Source organism: Gymnoscopelus braueri (genome assembly GCF_963280865.1).
Source record: "Gymnoscopelus braueri genome assembly, chromosome: 2".
In the NCBI taxonomy this organism is placed as follows: Eukaryota; Metazoa; Chordata; class Actinopteri; order Myctophiformes; family Myctophidae; genus Gymnoscopelus; species Gymnoscopelus braueri.
The window spans coordinates 49,604,498-49,625,608 of NC_137604.1; the positions used below are offsets into that span (position 1 = coordinate 49,604,498).

The window sequence follows — 21,111 nt, forward strand, 5'->3', positions numbered from 1 at the left end:
TACGCCAGCAGTCCAGGCCTGGCCTAGTGTTAGTCAAATATTAGTTGTAGAAGGCATTTGGACAAGCGAGCATAATAGCATGAATCCAATATGTAGTTGGGGTCCCTGCTTCATCTCTCTCTCAGCTAAGGGGTCCTTGGCCTGAAAAACATTGAAGACCCCTGGACTAGACCCCTTGCAGATATTCTATCCTGTTTATATCAAGGCTTCAGCATACTCCAACTGACGTCCGAAAGGCTGTGCCTTTCAGAACTTTGTTCAGTATAGTTCTTGCACCTCCAAGATGTTCTAAGAACAAAGGTCTGACTGAATATTGTGTGTGACACTCAATGTACTTGTGATTTATATTGTTTTTTTTACCCGTAATCTGTCAGCAACGTACCATGGACTGTTTTGCTTTGCTTTTTGCATTGAGCCTCCATACCGGCCGTCTGTATTGTCCCTCATTGCACCGGCACCACAAAGTCAGAAAATAAACAGTATACTGCACTTGTCTTGTCTGTGGCATCACACGTATAAATAAAACAAACACAACCAGATGGCAATTAATTATTGGAGAGAGATAAGCACACACTTTGTCCACTGTGTCTGTCGCCAGAAATGGAGAGCACTCTGAGACAAATTATGTCAAAGCACGTCTGTTTGCCTTTCCCCTGTGAGTTCCAGGCAGAATACTGAGTGGGCGGGGTCTAGCATTCAGAACTCAGAGCAGAGTTCTGAGGCAGTATTAAACACTTTCGTCCTCACCGAATGTTCTTCGGTTCGGCAAGCCCTTCCAAAGCCAAATAAAGTTCTTGTTTGTTTGGAGTACAGTATGTTGCAGCCTTTAATTGGCTTCCAAAATTAGCGGAGGAGCTTATTTAGAAGAAAGGCATTGATCATGAACACAACATCCAGTTAAGCCCACATTTGAATTGCATGTTAGGGGGTCTATAGGGTGCACCTCCAAAAGTGCTTTCTGACTATAGGGGTTATCACAAATGCAAAAAGTAACCTTATGTAAAGAAATAACAATGCTATTTTCCCTTGCAGCTAGCAACCTTGGGTCCTAACGTTTGTAACGCATGACTTACACGGTCCCAGATAGGCCTGGTGGAGAAATGCACCCTTTCTAGTTTTATCTCTTTTTACTTAAACGCACATTCACAGTTGTGGAAATAAATGCATTTATACAAACATAAATGGCATGGCAGTGAGGGAATATTTGCATACACATTTTTTAAATTTTGCATGTAGATACAGGCATATTGAAAAGGGAATAGACTGCAATGGTCCTTTCAAAGATCAGGGCAGACAGGTGCGGACTCAATCACGCACATACAGTACATGCTGTCTCACTCTCATACACACACATACATGTAGAGACAGATATGAACTCCAGAGAGCAACGACGAATCAATAATTTGTTTGTTGTATATCAATAGCCTTATTTATTTACTAGGACAATGACAAAATTGCATTTGATCAACAATTTAATTTAATAAATAGATTAACATAACATTATGGGTTTGGATTCCCACGCTGGAGGCCATGGGTTTAAATCTTGGGTAGGGCATAAAAGACTGTCTGTGATGTTCCTTCCTTTTTAATTGAAAACCTCCTATGCCACAGATAATGTATGCTATTGGTGGCAGAGGTCCCTTTCTACTGTATTTTACACTCATGGGTGTAATGGAGATCTTTTTATTGCCAGAACAGTCGCTATTTTAATTACGTCACAAGCGCCAGCGCACGGCACACGCACATTGCATGCATTTATTTTGCGGTATGTAGTATAGTACAAAACATGTTTGTATAGGAAATTATTAGTTTTTAGGTTAGTTTTAGTCTTTGTAAATCTTCTCAAGGAATGCCTTGAATTAAAGGAGCTGAAACTAAAAGTTTGTTTTGAAAGAGTATCTTTCTCTTCTTCGAAGGTGGCTGAGGCATTGTAGCGTGCAGATAGGATGGCAGCAGCGGCTGTGTTCCTTACCTATAGATGTGAGGGGTGAGGATGCATTTGCACACTCTCTTGTAAACCTGTTATGCAAAGTAGACATTTGGGTCCTTGACTCATGAATCGAGGGGGACGCGTTCTAGCGTGGACGAGCGTGCACATCTGTGCGTGCGCGTGAAAAAAATACCGACAGTGTCGCGTGAGGCGACCAATACACACCTGTATTACACTCCAACCAAGAATCTACACTTTTACATTAATACGTATAAAGATGTGAGGAAGAGGTAGAGCAGGATTGAGGGAGGCAGAGGAAGAAGAGGAAGAGGAGATAAAAGAAGGAGAAAGTGACAGCAGAGCAGGAGGGGAGAGATGAACGACACTGCGGGTGATTTCTGTAAGGAGTTTTGCAGAAAGCTGGACAGGCTGTTCGGGGTGATTTTGAGGTTTATTCCTTCTGTGCAAAGCAGTTCCTTTTCATGTTGACTTGACTGTCTGGGATCTAAGACTTGCATGGAACCATGTCTCACTGTGACTGCACTGTATCTTTGTATTTTTGTGTGTGTGTGTGTGTGTGTGCGTGTGCGTGTGCGTGTGCGTGTGCGTGTGCGTGTGTGCGTGTGCGTGTGCGTGTGCGTGTGCGTGTGCGTGTGCGTGTGCGTGTGCGTGTGCGTGTGCTTGTGCGTGTGTGTGTGTGTACAGGTTTCAGCCAGCCGGTCTGGTGGAGAGGATTCAGGCTATAGCCCAGAATGTGTCCAATATGGCCGTGAGAGTGGAGCAGATCTTGCAGAACAGCATGGCACAAGGACGAGGTATCCCACCATCATCATTTACTGTCTGCTGTATATCATCTTTGACTTGTTTTATTGTTTTTCTTCATTCATAGTTACTGCACTGCAAAATCCAAGTCCAAAATGTATTGAACTAGTGTAAGAATGTAAGAGTGTAAAAATTGACCTACTGTAGTCTGACAATTATAGCACTGTGTGTGTGTGTGTGTGTGTGTGTGTGTGTGTGTGTGTGTGTGTGTGTGTGTGTGTGTGTGTGTGTGTGTGTGTGTGTGTGTGTGTGTGTGTGTGTGTGTGTGTGTGTGTGTGTGTGTGTGTGTGTGTAAATGATAAATGGGATGAATAGCATTGTGGTTATTCAAGATCCAAATGAACACACACACACACACACACACACACACACACACACACACACACACACACACACACACACACACACACACACACACACACACACACACACACACACACACACACACACACACACACACACATGATGATTCACCTCCCAGAAGCCCCTCAAACCCCCCAAAAGACAACACTTTGCGGTGATAACATGCACAATAGGTAAACAAACAGATTGCCAAAAGGTCAAAATGTGTGGCTTATTTCTCTTCAACGCCAGTAAAAAAAATGAAAAAACCTAATGAGTTGGAGAGTAGCCGATACTACATCTCTACTACATCTTTGATTGATGTCCACACAGAAAGCATGTCATCTTGTAGCAATTTAAGAAAAGACAGTTAGACCAGTGCTGAAAACAAATATAAACAAATACAAATGTCAAGAATGTATTAGAGTGGAAACTAGACTTTTCACTATCTCATTTGCACTTCATTCCTTCCCTTCGACCTCTTTGCACTCCCCCACTATTCTGCTTCGCACACTTTAATAAAATCATGAATTATTCCAAGATTGTGACACAGATCTCGCTGCGTTCTGTATTTGCACACTACAGTATGTGTACATGTGCACACACACACACACACACACACACACACACACACACACACACACACACACACACACACACACACACACACACACACACACACACACACACACACACACACACACACACTCTCTCTCTCACACACACACACACACACACACACACACACACACACACACACACACACACACACACACACACACACACACACACACACACACACACACACACACACACACACACACACACACACAAGCCTCTCTACTCTCCTTTGACCAGAGTTTATATCGCCGCTGTCGGGTGGAAACCTTGTATGTCCAAAATCGTTCCTTTCCTTCATTATTATTTCTAAAACATTTAACAACAGATCTACAAGCATGTGGATCTGCTATTCTCACTACTTTTGTGTGACACTCTTGTATGATGAAGTAGGTCTTTAATTCACAAAAAAAACATACAAACGTGAAACTTGGGAGATACAAGGTTTCTGCTCGACAGCGACGATATGGGAATTAATGGACATTATATCTCCTTTTGTTTATTTGTGTCATTGTAGACGGCAGCACTTTGCCACAGTAGAAATGCTGCCGCTTTTTTGCAATCACTGACAAAGTGAAACAACGCTGGCAGACTTTATTATCATACCGCTTAGTGGCGGGTTGTTTATCTCCAGCACGTGCATGCGACCACAAGGGAGAGAGAGAGAGAGGGAGTGGAACGTGATCAACATTTCTAGCTTGTTCTTCCAAAATAATGTTATTATGGTCGGTCTCACAGGGATGGGAGTGTTCGTGGTTTTGTCTTGTTAGCTGACCACACTTTTAATTGTCAGTCTGGTGGTTATTATTGTAATCAATCCTATTTTGTAGACATATTTTGTACCGTGTGTGCGTGTCTGTGCGTGCGTCCATATCTGTCTGTCTGTCTGTCCGTCTGTCTGTCTGAATGTACATATATTAACATGTCTGTATGTGTGATCCTGTGTGTGTGTTCCTTTGTGTGTTTTGAGCGGAGAGAGAGGGAGAAGCCCAAGGGAAAGACTGATGTGGTGAAAAATCTCTTTTTCATTAGGCAAATGGAAACAGTCAGAGAGCAAATGTGTTCGTCCAGGGAGAGAGAGACAGACAGACAGACAGACAGACAGACAGACAGACAGACAGACAGACAGACAGACAGACAGACAGACAGACAGACAGACAGACAGACAGACAGACAGTGTTTCAGCAGTAAAAAAGAGAGTGACTGAGAGAGAGAGAGACAGAGAGCAGAGTGGCATGGAGAGAGAGAGGGAGAGAGAGAGAGATAGGGAGAGAGAGAGAGAGAGAGAGAGAGAGAGAGAGAGAGAGAGAGAGAGAGAATGTGGAGAGGGAGAGAGAGAATAAGAATCCATATCAGTACCTTTGCTATAATGCCCCCTCACCCCACCAAACACACATGCACGCACACACGCGCGCACACACACACACACACACACACACACACACACACACACACACACACACACACACACACACACACACACACACACACACACACACACACACACACACACTCACACACGCACTACTCTCTGCCCTTTCCTCCCCTCTGAGTATAAGCAACAGCGAGGCAGTTAACTAAGTCAATGGAGCAATTAATGCAGTGAGTGCAGCTTGAGTGAGCGAACTGCGTTTTCTAGTGGCACCCCAGTATGGGTCGTAGAGAGGACTTCTGATGCAGAATTGATGTTGTGAACAAAGCCAAAGCAGACAGGGTGAGACGCTCTATGGGGACATGGCGGGCCGTTTATATTGGCTTCAACGACACATACTAGTACACGCTGAAAATGCTGATGCGACGGGGGAAAAGACTGGATTTCCATAATGCAAAGACTTACAGTGCTGTATGGGAAAGTGCTATGTGAACGTCAGTTGTATCTTCACAGAGTAGTTCTGAAGGGCATCTGAAAACAAGCATTCGGATGTGAAAACATTGCTCTGGATCAGTCAGGTGAAGAAGATTATTGATAGAAATTAACAACCTACTGTAGCTTACAATGTGTTCTTTTGCTATAGATTAATAATTGATACTCCAAATACTATACAGCCTGACTCATCTTTCGGTGGATCCCCTAATGGCAGTTTTATATATGTTTTATAATAATCGTGGATCCCAAGACAATAGAAAAAGAGAAGAAAACTCTGCTCCTTTGAGTACAGGGTAAAAGAATATGATGTAATGTTTCAGTAATGAACGCATAGCTGTACCGTCTGTGTTTCCTCAGCAGTGAGAGATGGAACGTCGAGTCAATGTGATGTTCCCAGGGACTCTCGCTTCCCAGATTGCCCCGGGAAAGTAGATGTGAGTTTAATCATGCCTTCCCTCCCCACTATGCATATGACTAACACTCACGTTTAGAAAACATTGTAACATTATGCTCTGTGCTCTTGTGTCCAATGCACGCTGTCCGTCATTGCACGCGCATATACCGTAAACCCTCAGTGGATGCGCGCACGTTGGACGTCAGACCCCTGTTACGCCTTCTACGGCGTAGACGGCTCCGACTGCTCCTTCCTGGTCTATCTGAGCGAGGTGGAGTGGTTCTGCCCCCCATTGACCTGGAGGAACCACAGCAGTCCCCCCACCCAGCACACACAGCAGACGCAAGCTGACAAACGACAGGTATGGGGAATACAATACAAACATGCCCATGCAAAACAACAGCTGTCCTATGGCTTGATTTAGTTGCGTGCGGGTCTCTGCCGTCTCGCACACCAAAAATAGCATTATGTACAAGCTCACACCATGGTGCGCGACACCCGTGCAAAACTAAGTAGGCTATAAATCAGACTTAAGAGACATGCAGAAGAGTAAAAACGGTAAAAACAGACAAACACACTCAGTATGCACATGATTTTTGCCCACAGAATTATTGTAGTATAATTGTTCTGCTTCCTTGTGCTAGAGTTCATGTGTCTCTTTGTTCTGGCACTAATGAAAGTATGAAACTCTAATGGGCCAAAACATCTGTCAAATAAACCAGACCCTTTAACTGCATTTAGTGAGAGCAGATCATCGCTTCTCTTACTGGCTGGCATTGGTTCCAGTTACAGTAGCGCTCCCTTGAGCATGGTAATCCAGGCCATTCTTTACTGCTGTGCATACAAGCTAGGTCAGCTTTTTACTTATTTGCGAACATAATGCACTACAATAGCACTATAAATAGAACTAGAACATAATGCAGAACACATGCATGTGTTTAGAGCTTGAGTGAACTCTTTAAACTGATAGTTTTGGCACCATGCTCAGTATCAGAAGAAAAAGAAGAAGAAGAAAAAGATGAAAGCATTCAGGGAGGGAATTGTGTGTGTGTGTGTGTGTGTGTGTGTGTGTGTGTGTGTGTGTGTGTGTGTGTGTGTGTGTGTGTGTGTGTGTGTGTGTGTGTGTGTGTGTGTGTGTGTGTGTGTGTGTGTGTGTGTGAGTGAGAGAGTTGGTCCCATTTTCTTGTTTGTAGAGCATTCGTTAGACTGACAGACTGACAGTAATACAGTATTTGTCTGGTACTGCACTTACTAGTAGCTAATGAGATTCCAAGATCTACCAAGGGTCGCCAGAGACTTTTTCAAAAATAGACATGCAAAACGTTGCATATTGGGGTTGAATGTTGCATCAGCTACAGTATTACAGTGTACTTGTATACTTGCTGGATGCCATTTGCTTCATAAAATTGAACACACACACACACACACACACACACACACACACACACACACACACACACACACACACACACACACACACACACACGCAACCCAATTGCAAGAGGAAACTGTACTGTACATTTCTAAACATTTAACATCAACGTGTCTGGACCCCAAAACGTTACATTTTAGGTACGTTGGTCCACACCTTGTTGTTCACATGCAACTTTGTTTTTACTACTTGTGTTGCCTTAAGGCAAAGGTTAAATATTTCTGTTTATTTTTTACTTGAAGTAATTTGATGTTACATGTTTGTATTTCTATTTACATTAGAAAGGCTTGTGAGTACTTTATTGTGAAGACGTGTAGCCATGCATTTATTTAGAAAACTTTGTATATAATGAGGCGCAGTTTACGGAGCTAGTTCAGGCCAGGCAACTCAAGGGATTGGGCTAACCGATCAGGTGACTAAGTCACATGCACTCTTCTCCTGGTCGGTGAGTTATAAGTAATGCTCTGCCTACCTGTTCAGTCTGGTTGCGCTCTTCTGCTGCTCTGACGTGCGACGCTGCTGCTGCTGCTGCTCTGCTGCCGAGATCCTGCCGGATCTGCTGCCCTTGCTTGCTACGTATGCTGCTGACCATGAATAGTCTCATATTGTTCTTGGTTGATGGCTATTGGCGTGCTGCCATTGTCCATGCTGCGCTAATCATAGCTACTCAGCTGTGTGCTACTGGTTCTAAACGTGGTATTACTTTCTTTACTTAAGTTAAAAATCGCTTGCTAAACGCTCAGCTCAAAAGCAGTAGCGTTCGTCATTGATCGATCTCAGTATGGTCAACTAGAGAGTGTAGAAATAGAGTAACGACACGCTTGATCCCGCCGCAAACGGGCTCCTTGGGTATAGTTCCAAACATTTGGGACTGCTGCCTCATTGAGATAGACGGAGCACTTCCGCATTCCATTCTTACAATGGGAGTCGACGCTAGTGTCAGAACTCTCTTTATGGCACTGGGTTAACGGTAGTTCACCAACAGTGTTGCTTAAGTTTCTGTTTCCTTATCGTAGCAACGATGGGCTCGGGGTTCTGTTATGGTCCCCAGTTTAGCGTGTATTTGCTCAAAGTAGTTCACTTTATCTCAAGATTGGGTTTCTAGACCTAGTTGCTTGCTTCTCTCTCAAAAGATGACATCACCGATCTATCGTTCACAGAGGAACGGATGCGCGCGATATGGCTGGTAAGTGCTACTGCCATGGTAGATAGAGAGAGAGGGCATGGCGTCACTTTGTGAGTCGTTTTGCTTGTTCTGGCTCTAATGTTCAGATTAATATCTTTATGTAGGCTACTGGTTAAAACACGGATATGCTCAGTTGGCTGCATCTTGCTTAATTTATAGTTATTGTATTCATGGATAGTTCAGTGGCTTTAGACGGTACTCTTATTCTGAAGAGCTCGTCCACCGGATGTTGTTTGAGGCTTATAGTTGATGACCGAACACTTCTCTACCCATGCGAAGGAGAGAGGGGAAGCTAACTTGTGAGTAGTATTCAAGAAGTAGTTGCACTGCAGTTTAAATGTTAATGCTGCTAGAATTCATTGAAATTAGTTATCTCTCGTGTAGCTGTCTGGCATCTATTTGCAGAGTAGGAAAACTCACTGTTCATGTTGATAAAGTTGCAGCACTAAATTGCTGCCATCATCTCAATGTTCATGTTAGTGCTGAAGTTGCTGTACTAAATTGTACTAGATTGCTGCCATCAACACGATGGTCTCCATTATGCTAAAGCTCACTGCATGCTTCTACTGTTCAGATTATGCTAGTCGTTCTTCAACTGCTACTAACTGACTGCTGATCATGATTAGGCTAAAACTGCTGACATTGTTTCTGCAGTCAATGCATGCTACTCCTACTAGTGCCATCATGATGATCATGCTAATTATGTTGACTGCATTCCTAGGCTACTGCATTAATGCTACTCATTCTGCAATTGCTGGCAAAATGTCTGCTAATCATGATTATGCTAATGATGTGGACTTGCTACCACTGCTATAATCGACTAATGCTGCTAGTACTAAAATTGCTGCAAACGTGCCGATCATGAACATGCTAAGTTACTACTAGCGCTATGGCCACTACCTCATTAATACTGCATTCATCTACATCACATTTAGCAATTGAAAGCAATATCACGCAAAGTCATTTATCAGCATTTATTGATATTCTGCTTTGTGCTTCTTTTTCCATGTCCGGCTTAATGCATGGTGAGGGGATGCCTAATGCCGATGGGGATGAGTGCGTTCACCTTGGATACTGGGGAAGTCAGGTTTGCAGGCCTCGTGTCTTCAACAGTGTCAGTGTCAGTGTCAAATCATGTAGCAGTTCAATTGCTCTAATATGTGGTGGAGGTAAAGTAGGCCGTTTCATATTACGATGAAATAATCAAATGAACTTGCAGTGCAGATTAGACGTTATTGGTTGCATTCTACCGTTGCTATGCTCTTATATTGCTAAATTACACTTGTTAAGGATCAGGATGAGCTAAGGGATTCTCATTTTGCTGCATACACTTGGATAAGAGATGGTAGAGACGTTGTAGCACAGGCTAACACAGTACGTTTGCTTCTTTATAGAAGCTTTAGATTGTTTGTAGCACAGGCTAGCTCAGCATGTTTTCTTCTATGTGGAAGATTAGATTGTTGTAGCACAGGCTAGCACAGCATGTTTTGCCTATGTGGAGGCGAATTGTTTAGCACAAGCTATCACAGCATGTGTTGCTGCTTATGTGGATAGCTCCGGATTGTTTGTAGCATAGGCTAGCACAGCATGTTTTGCTTCCCACGTGGGAGCTCGGATTGTTCGTAGCACAAGCTAATTCAGTTGTTTTGCTTCTTATGTGGAAGCTTGGATGGTCGGTAGCACAAGCTAAACACAGCATGTTTTACTTCCCATGCGTAAAGCTATCAAATTGATTGTAGCACAAGCTAACTCAGCATGGCTTGCTTATGGGGATAGCTCTGGATTGTGGTAGCACAAGCTATCATGGCATGCTTGCTTCCATGTGGAAGGTATATGGTCAGTATATAGAAAAGTTGGTTGCCAAGTGATGTTGTCATGTTATGAGCAACAAGCTTACAGAAGTAAAGTTATTGCAACAGGATAGATGGTGGGGCTTTAGTAGAGTCAAGATATCAGTCATTTGTCAATGTTGGCTGGTGCGCACCAATCCGAGAAATATCTCGCAGGACGGATAAAGAGGGACTCCGATCCTGGCTGCTCCTGTTATCAATAGTTACACTATGTTGATGGGCTCTTTGCTTTTCTCATGCTTATCAAAAGCTGGGTGACTGGAAGTCTTTGTCCCCGTATAAAAGGCGCTGCTTTATCCGCCAGATTGGGATGCTCACGGCATATTTGGCACCACATCACGGTGTGTTCATCACTGGTGACGAGTGTTGCAGCGCAACCAGCAGCTTGCGGTGTGCAACTGACTGTGTCAGGATTTGAGGCCACACTCGCGCATTGGCGTGCAGCATGCGTCCCCACACATCCACAGTGAAGCACGCACTTTTCACTGTGGATGTGTGAGTGGCTTCAGGAAGTAAATTCCTGTCCCAGCGGTCTATAACGGCGTCATCTCGTCCAGGGTGGCTTACCATGGTAATTGCAAGAATAATTCCTACGCTCTTGGCGGCTCTGTGAGCTCTCAAGGCAGCGTGAGAGAGCTGCTCGAGATGTGGGCTTCTCAGTGTTCTCAGCACTATGCTGCATCATCTACTGAGCTGCCTAGCCTCGCTGCTAAACTCTGCTAAATCAATTCTGCCAACCCTCTGGCGTCTGGCTCTGTTGGGCCGATTCAGACTTGCAACAGATGGCATTTCGTGCTAAATCTATTAGGCTATGGATGGAGAGGGATATCGGCGTTAGTTAATATTATTCACATGTCTAATAATCTGCGTCAAGCTCTGCAAGCTATAATTTAAGCTTGTATACCATATTCTTTCTGCATCAACTGCTATGATGCTAATTGCTAACATGCTGCCACATGGCGCTTAACCCATTTAGACCAAGGCCGATTTAAAAATCGCCTTCTAAATCCTGACTAAGTTCTGGAAACTTCAAATAGTTATAAAAAAAATATATATATATATATATATAAAATGCATGTTGCTATACGGTAAATGGCAACATGAACCCAAAATGGGTTAAATTGGTCATAGGATGGCCGGGCTAATCCAGAATTGCAAATAACATTGTGTTTGTCTCTCCATCTGTAGGCCTAAACTTGAACTGGTTCACTGCAAAGCTGCGAGAGATCTGCTCAAGCTGCGGGCTTTCTCCATCCTCCGTATTGGTGTAGCTACACCTGCAGCGCTGCTTGTCTTCTGCTTCTCTAAATCTATGGGGCGATGGTCCTCAGGAGCTTACGTAGATATTGGTTAATAAGGATGACATTCTGCAGGCAAAAAGCTCATGAGTATGAGTGCTCTCGCTGTTCTATCGCTAATTCAATAAATGCTGCTTGAGCATTATTGACGCTTTAATTACAACTCGGGTGGATTGCTGGGGATTTAGTTTAGTGGTGATGTCATGGTGCTAAAAAATGTTGGTTATTCTATAGTGCTAAAAAATGTTGGGCTTTCCTTGGTAGCGCTAAAAAATGGTGGGCTTTCTATGGCAGCGTTAAAAAATGTTGGGTTTCTATGGCAGCGTTAAAAAATGTTGGGTTTCTATGGCAGCGTTAAAAAGTGTTGGGTTTCTATGGCAGCGTTAAAAAATGTTGGGTTTCTATGGCAGCGTTAAAAAAGATTTGGGTTTTCTATGGCAGCGTTAAAAAATGTTGGGTTTTCTATGGCAGCGTTAAAAAAAAAAAAAAAATGTTGGGTTTTTCTATGGCTATGCAGTCAGGCTAATCATATCAAGCGCAGTCTATTAGTATAAATGCTGCTCAGGAATCGTTGGGTACTGATTCAGATTTTAAGTAAAGATAGCACGTCTTTACACACATAGTCAGTACACTTTATTTATTATGGATGATAAACAATAGTTATCATTCATCATAGGATGACTCATTATATATATATATGTGTATATATATAGCAGATTTCTTTGAAAAATAAATAAATATAGAATGTCCTCTTCGAATCCGAGTTGGTGCGGCACAGCGTGGACGCCATATTAGGATACCGTCTAGGACTCCTGAATTCAGGGATCAGCGGGTACCTGGATTCATCAGGCTCGCTGAACACATGGATGCATGCTGCATTTGTTTAGTTAAATTAAAAAAAAAATGTATGATGAGGAACTCAGTCATTATATCATGTTAAATTATGGAGCTCCACCATTCTCACAGATGGTTGGTCCGGCGTCAGGCCCTGTGCTCTCAAGCCGTTTTGGGGGTTCTTGCTGTTTTGGGGGTTTAATTCATTCCCTGTAAATGCTAATTGGCATGTAACATTCATTAAAATGTTATCCTTACAGGGAATGAATGGATTCAGAGGCCTGACGCCAAACTATGCTTCCTCTTGTTTCTATACCATGCTCAAGCTTGCTAAATATATATTGCTAATAAATATATATTCTAATCCAATCTAAGAGTTGTCTGACTGAAATGAGGCGCAGTTTACGGAGCTAGTTCAGGCCAGGCAACTCAAGGGATTGGGCTAACCGATCAGGTGACTAAGTCACATGCACTCTTCTCCTGGTCGGTGAGTTATAAGTAATGCTCTGCCTACCTGTTCAGTCTGGTTGCGCTCTTCTGCTGCTCTGACGTGCGACGCTGCTGCTGCTGCTGCTCTGCTGCCGAGATCCTGCCGGATCTGCTGCCCTTGCTTGCTACGTATGCTGCTGACCATGAATAGTCTCATCCCACCGCCTCCCCGGCATCCACCTGTAGGCTCTGTTTCTAGATCCCCTTGGGGGTTTAATTCATTCCCTGTAAATGCTAATTGGCATGTAACATTCATTAAAATGTTATCCTTACAGGGAATGAATGGATTCAGAGGCCTGACGCCAAACTATGCTTCCTCTTGTTTCTATACCATGCTCAAGCTTGCTAAATATATATTGCTAATAAATATATATTCTAATCCAATCTAAGAGTTGTCTGACTGAACTAGAGTCACTTCCTGTCAGCACCATTTTGATGCAGCAGTGCACAGAGAACACACAGAGAACAGCATTTCAGAGCTGTGAGCCCTAAAAGCCATCTAACCCACTTGGAAGCCTTTTAGACGCAATGTCGTGAGTTGTGTTGTTGATTTCAGTTATTGTAATTCTTTGTGATGTTTTGTGAATGTTTATTTGGAATTTGGGAAAAGTTAATTATTTAACCATGTTTTCTGCTGCATGCAGAGTATAGTAGTACTAGTAGCCTAGTGCACAGGTGTCTGTCATCTAGCTAATTGCTTTGAAGTGTGCCTTGTGATTGTTATGTGATTTGCTACTCACCTGATTTCTTTTTACTCTGATTGTAGTTGCAATGCCATCAATTAAGTACACAGACACTGAATGTTTGTATTGTTTATTATTTTGCAGTTTTCACCGTCATGTTAATGAGGAAGAGCAACAGTAAATGGTCAAATCTTACTTCGACTCTGTCTTCATTGGCTGCGGTTTATCTTGGTGTTTAGTGACAGTTCCCTACACTGCATGAGAACACTACACTACTCATGTAACGTTAAAGATAAGTAAGTTATCTCAGTCTGCCTCTTTCTCTCCTCCCATGTCTATCCTCCCTCCATCATCTCTGCCCTCCCTCCATCACCTCTCTACTCTCCCTCCATCACCTCTATCCTCTCTCCATCACCTTTCTATCCCTGTCCCCCCGCACTCCTCTCCTCCTACTTCCTGTCTCACCTTTTCCCTCTTTCCATCCATCTCATCCTCCTCCAGGCTGCTTTTCGTACAGACCTGTCTGTCCTGCTGGACCAGGTGGGAGCGGGGAAGGAGTCCCTCAGCTTCATGAAGCGTCGCATCCGACGGCTGGCACAGCAGTGGGCCACAGCCGCCAACCGCCTGGATGCCAAGCTGCAACAGAGATGGAGGGACCAGAAGAAGGTGAGAGGAGCAAGGAGTGAGTGAGTGATGGATGGACGGATGGACGGATGGACGGATGGATTGATGGATTGATGGATTGATGGATTGATCGACCGACAGACAGACAGACTATTTACATACATACATACATACATACATACATACATACATACATAGCCTACATACATACATACATACATACATACATACATACATAGCCTACATACATACATACATACATACATACATACATACATACATACATACATACATACATACATACAATACATACATACATACATACATACATACATACATACATACATACATACAATACATAGTGTCAAGTTCAAAAGCAATGATACTTTTATTCAGGGGGTTTCTCAAAACAAATCAAAATAAACTTCTATCCAGTCTGGGCATTTACAAAACAATATTCTGCAATAACGGAGCGATCCGTCGCTCTCCTAATTTGCCTACAGAGGAGACAGGAAACGAGAACATCAGTAATGTATCTAACCACAGCAAATGTGCGACAGGAAAAGTCAGTGGAGTATAATCGCGCACCGCTCGATGAGAGAGAGATCCTTCAGCAAGGAGAGCTAGCGTTGAGTCAGACAGAGGGCCCTATTTTGTCTTAAGCACCAGACTTAACTGAAGACCCGAAGGCATGGCCAATGCTGTTTGGCCACTCAAAAAGAGTGTTGAGCTTAAAAGTCAAACAGCCTGATCAGAACCAACTCAGCGCAGCTGTCTCCAGCCTGTCACTCAGCGCACAGGTGTCATCACATCAAGCTGATTGAGAATAAAATTTGGAAGGTAGCCTACTTCCCTTCAATGACGCGCCCTAGGCAGTGGCGCTGTCCGAGGTGCTGAACTCTGTCGTCACCATGCTGGCTGGCCCTGCGGAAACTCTCACCTGATCGGGGGTATTGAGGCGAGACTCCACAGTGTACTTACATACATACATACGTGTACATACGTGTACATACAGTACATGCATAAATACATAGATAGGTGAATTGTGAGGCCCAGTTACTTATACCCACTTTCTTTTCCTTTTTTTCAACAATATATTTATAGACTTTTTTTTTAACTCTCTCAGTGCCACGCCCCGAGATATCCCGAGTTTTTCCCGAGTACCCTCAGTGCCAGCACGAGAAATCCAGAGTTTTTACTTTTGACTGTGGTCGCGCTATTCTGTTTATTTTTCATGATCACTTTCGCTTCCTGACTCCTTCAGACTCATTGGGTTCCGGTTTCATGACGCAGATTCCGTTTCCGGTTCTCATTTTTTTCCCGCGGTCATTTTTGGCCAGAATAGGGAAAGTCACGGTTTTTCACACGGTTTAAAAAACAAACGGAGAGGTCCACGTCTACTCTCTTTGGTCTGGGTGACGATCAGTCATCGTAGTCGTGTATCACATCGTAATTTAGCCCGATCAACGATTGTCAAAAATGTCAACATCCGGTTATGACCGGATGTGACGTGAGCCTGTTTGAGAGGGGGCGAGTGAGCCAGCGAGATCATCAATGTGTCGATTTGTTGCTCTCTACTGGTAGAACTGTATTATGGGTTTAAAAACCCAATCAGATCATTTATTTGAATGAAAAATTACAAAAAAAAACAACAAAAAAAAAACGCAAATTGCTGGCACTGGGGGAGTACTTTATGAAAATACTCTTGGCACTGAGAGAGTTAACATACAACATTACAGTACAAAAACACAATGTCAACTTTTAGCAGCGCTGTAGGAAGAAGCAAGAGAAGATAGCGGAAGAAGAAGGGACTGAGGTGATAACAGGCGGTTGGAAGGGAAGAGAAGGGACTGAGGTGATAACAGGAGGTTGGAGGGGAAGGAACGATGATGAGATGACAAGAGTTCCACCAGCGCCAGAAGGAAGAGCGTAAGATGAAAGAGAGACAGAGAGGGTGGATGACAGGAAGCGATTGATGGGAGGTGGCTAAGGGATAATGTGGAGCATAGGAAGTACGCGTTGCTTCCTGAATGTTAAGGTGAGCATTCAGTGACCAAACAAATAGGTTTTATGAAGTCTTCTTCACAGCAATACATTTCTTGACTCTAAGTTGTTCCCCTAATGCACTAGGGGGTTGGTATTTTGTTAACGTCAGAAATGTTGAGTTAAATTGAGTGGGCGCAGTTTCAGCACACGCTTCATCCTGGTTCCAAAGCATCCAAAATCTCTCCCTAAAATACACTAACAAGGTTAGAAATAGCCCTCTGTCGTTGTGATTGATGTCGTCTTTCCTTACGGCGTATTGAGGGGATCTGTTATTCTCTATCGTATGTCCTCAGCTGTTATAGCAGGCCATTACATTACCAGATGATACTGCTATCTTAATAGCACAGGTTCAGGGGTTTTCAAGTGTTTGCCAAGCCTTACAAAATCTGACAACTGTGGATGCAAGTAAAACATTAGCGATTCAAGTAAAAGTATCTGGAAAGTGAGTGTGTGCGTGCGTGCGTGCGTGCGTGCGTGCGTGCGTGCGTGCGTGCGTGCGTGCGTGCGTGCGTGTGGGTGTGCATGTGTTCGTGCATGTGTGTGTGTGTGTGTTAGTTTACATCTCAGTTATTCATAGCTTATACTGGCACTATTTTAACCTTCAGCCACCCTCGAATGAGGCTCAACATTTTCAACAAACTATGGGCCCTCATTGAAGTGGAAAACATGTCCAATTTGAATTGACTACAGGCCCTTGGCCTATGCTAACCTTGCTCCCCTGCCAAAACCCTCCATTTCACTATACCAGCTCGAACATTCTGCTCCAGTTCACTGTCTTTAAAATTCCAATAGGGTAGCTGTGTTGATTCAATTCTGTTTCCCTCTCTGGCTTTCATTTTGATTGGGTGGGGTTTGGTGTTTACTCAGAAAATGAAATAAATCAAACAAAAACAACAGAGGGTGGGTGGAGTATAGAGGGAGGTCTGAGTAAACAGAGGAGAGAAAGAATGATGATTTCTTTAAATGCCCGTGGCAGAAACGAGGACAAGGATAGACGAGGTGCGTGTGTGCGTGTGTGTGTGCGTGTGTGCGTGTGTGTGTGTGTGTGTGTGTGTGTGTGTGTGTGTGCGTGTGTGCGTGTGTGTGTGTGTGTGTGTGTGTGAGAGAGAGAGAGAGAGAGAGAGAGAGAGAGAGAACACGTGTGTGTGTGTGTGTGTCTGTGTGTGTGTGTGTGTGTGTGTGTGTGCGTGTGCGTGTGTGTGAGAGAGCGAGAGAGAGAGAACATACAGTATAGCGGTACCCATACTGGTGTGTTGTGAGTCAAGTTCAGGTGATTTTGTGCAAACAACACACTATTTGCAATATATAAAACTATGCGAAACGTTCTGACTTATCTTTAATTTACCATATCAGCACTATGTGCACACTCATTTCCCAATAAAGAGGTACTGTAAATTCAATTCGAAAATTTTAGATGTTATATACAAAATATTCAAGATCCCACACAATGTGTCACATCGCGACACATTGTGAGCTTGTAGATGAGTTATTGCTATTTTTGCAAATCTGTGAAAGTTTGAAGTAGAGTTTCAATGACGAAACTTTGGCATTAGTAAATAAACAAACGTTTACAGATAAGAGTCATAGCATGTTAAAGAGGCTATTTGGCACAGAAATAAATACAGGACATTTTTACTTGCCCTTTGGTACTGTATGCCTTGGGCACAAAGCGTTTGACACCCGCTGGTATGCAGGCGCAATGTGTGCATTGATGCACGTGAGCCTGGGTGTGTAGTGCCTACCAGCGACACAGTGGCACCGTCAGAAACTTCAATCAACAGTTCAGTCCTGACCTTTATCTGACAGTCACAACAGCTGAAGAGCTTTATTCTGACCTTTCAGTATTCCCATAGTTCGTTCAATTTGAGCGGTTCAGTCCAGAACAAATTCCATGTACCGTATGAGTGCCTTCATACATGAAAAAGTAAAGCTCTTTGTCACGCAGCTGTGTGCTCTGTGAAAATCTGTCGTACGACAGAGTATGAATTTGGCTTAAGCCCACCTCAAATATTAATTTGATATCAAGTGCCCATTTTCTCACCGCCCTCAGAATTCATTAAGCACCTTGGCAAGCTATGCGCCATTTTAAAAGCTGTCATCCATTTGAGAGAATCAGCCATCTATGGTTTTCGTTTTGTTTGGGATTTTTGCAACCAATTACCAACCCAAACAAAGGGCTCAGTTTGAACATCGAATCGTTTACACAGCAACTCGAGGAACATAACATGCCGTGTAAATCAGGTCGCTTTCTTTGTTGGAAAAAGACAAAAGAGAGAGGAGGCTTCAGGAACTGAATGAAAAGTCTTACCTTTTGCCTGGGGACGGGTGTTTGATCAATAACAGGAAAAAACATCAAGCTGTGCCATGCATAATCCTGTAAACTATTGTATTCTGTGTATAGATCACATGCGTGAATGTTGGGCTTACATGTTGCGGTGTGTCCATGTAATCTCTCTCGTTCTCCGTGGCATCGCCTGTGGTGGAAAGTAACTAGCTAGCTTTGAGGTACATTTACATTACTTGAGTATGTCCATGTTTTGATACTTTAAACTTCTACTCCACTACAAGGCAAATCTTGTACTTTTTATTCCATTAGAATTATTTGACAGCTTTAGTTACTAGTTAATTTTCAGATTTACATGAATTCAAAGCATACATCAACCACTTAAGCTCTATATACTTTTATATAGACAGATTATGAAAAATGTCATAAAAACTTTTACCGTGGTACTTTAAGTTTAATCTGATGAATTCCAGTGAATTCAAGTGACATTTTGAATACAGGCCTTTTACCTGTAACAAAGTATTTTTAATGAGGTGGTTTTGCTTCTTTTACTTTTAAGTAATACAAAAAAATCTGAGTATACTTCTTCCACCACTGCATATCGCCCCCCCCCCCCTGGAGACTATACAGACTAGACTGACCTCTGAATGATGAAGTAGAGTCAGTGCTACTGAGAGCTACAAGGTGATGTGAGACAGCGGGAGGGTACAACGGAGAGATCTACAGAAAGCACAGCAAGGAGAGACGTCAGGGAGAACAACAGGAGCAGGGAGACAAAAGATGAGGGGAGGGAGTCCGGGGAGGGGGGGGGGGACAAAGGAGAATGAATAAGAAAGAGCAGGACAGAGACTTTGGGAAGGTGAGATTATGCATAAGGTCAAGGTAATGCTGGGCAGTGCCAGCTTGCAATGCCACCCTTGGCCCCCTCTCAGACAGCTGTGACCTTCAGACCAGCTGGCTGAGCTCTGCATGCAGGGTCACATGCACGCACAATCGCACATGCATATGCACGAGCGCACACACACCTTTGCAGTCCATTGTGTGCAGAGGTTAAGGTGGATATATTAGCATTCTGCTGTCATTAGATGTTAAGTGGAAAGTGCAGCAGAGTAGGGCTATATACAGTAGAATCTGCTCTCGTTCTCAACACACACACACACACACACACACACACGCGCGCACACACACACACACACACACACACACACACACACACACACACACACACACACACACACACACACACACACACACACACACACACACACACACACACACACACATTAACCACTTAAACCCCATATGGGTAACCAGAGTCCCTCAGGGCTCAATACTAGTGTCTTTTCTGTTTTCTGTTATTGTGGAGAAAGCTTTCGCTGAAAATAGCCGCTTGTCTGAGCTTGTCGATCTGTTATTTTCAGCGAAAGCTTTCCCCACAATACCGATACTGGGATTTAAGTGGATATGCTCATGCAGGTTTTTGCGCACGCACGCACGCACGCACGCACGCACGCACGCACGCACGCACGCACGCACGCACGCACGCACGCACGCACGCAAAACAACAGAGAGAAACATGAATAACACCTCAGGGCATGAAAGCCTGTACATTCCCCCCAAACCTTATCTCATATCATATCAGTTCATTTTGTCTGTAAATCAATAATTTCTCCAGGGACACATTTTCTGCTAGACCTTTCAAAACAAGCAGGACTTTAAAGTACATTCAATATAGCATTACTTACTCTGCAAGTTGATTTTGATGCCGTACAAAAATGAACAGAAACCAATGGCTTCCTCCAAAATCAAACAAACTACTGGATGCTTTGGGAAATGGTTGGCAGTGATGTCAAGTAAACCATGAATCAATGGTCAATGGGCTAAACATTCTAGACCAGGGGTTCCCAAACTTTTCAGTCTAAGACCCAAGAGATAAAACCCTAACCCAGGCCCCGAAAGGGACCCTTACAAAATGACATTATGAATTAACAACTTAAGGCCTATTTCAAAAATAGTGAAAATAGCAGATCTACAAGCTCACAACGCATCACAGTGTGATGTGAGCTTGTAGATCCGCTAGTATTTTCCCCCTGAAAAAAATTAATTGACAGATTTTGTTATTTACTTATGAAATTAATGTGATTGTCTATATTTTTTTCCCCCTACATTTTGTAGTTTTTCATATTAGAAAATCTTTTGAAAGGATATTTCCTTGAGACCCCCAAAAATGGTTGTAGGACCCACTGTTTGGGAACCAATGTGCTATAGAGCTATAGACCATAGTACTTTAAGTGTTGGGGCAAGCATGGCAGTGGTATCAGTGTAGGTGTACTATACTGTAGTGTATGGAATTGTTGTCAAGGTTGAGAGAGGTTTGAAAATAAAGTGTTCTTAGTTCTCTTGTGTATCTCA

General features: G+C 43.3%; 1 pseudogene across 1 annotated transcript in view; it reads left to right on the plus strand.

Moving 5' to 3' along the window:
* Positions 1 to 21,111, plus strand: part of LOC308073822 (alpha-1,6-mannosylglycoprotein 6-beta-N-acetylglucosaminyltransferase B-like) — a 173,459-nt pseudogene that overhangs the window by 81,541 nt on the left and 70,807 nt on the right. Inside the window, exons 4-7 of the transcript XR_013935059.1 lie at positions 2,636 to 2,745; positions 5,937 to 6,013; positions 6,155 to 6,334; positions 14,247 to 14,411. The product of XR_013935059.1 is annotated as an alpha-1,6-mannosylglycoprotein 6-beta-N-acetylglucosaminyltransferase B-like (transcript). The remainder of the gene's footprint in view (positions 1 to 2,635; positions 2,746 to 5,936; positions 6,014 to 6,154; positions 6,335 to 14,246; positions 14,412 to 21,111) is intronic.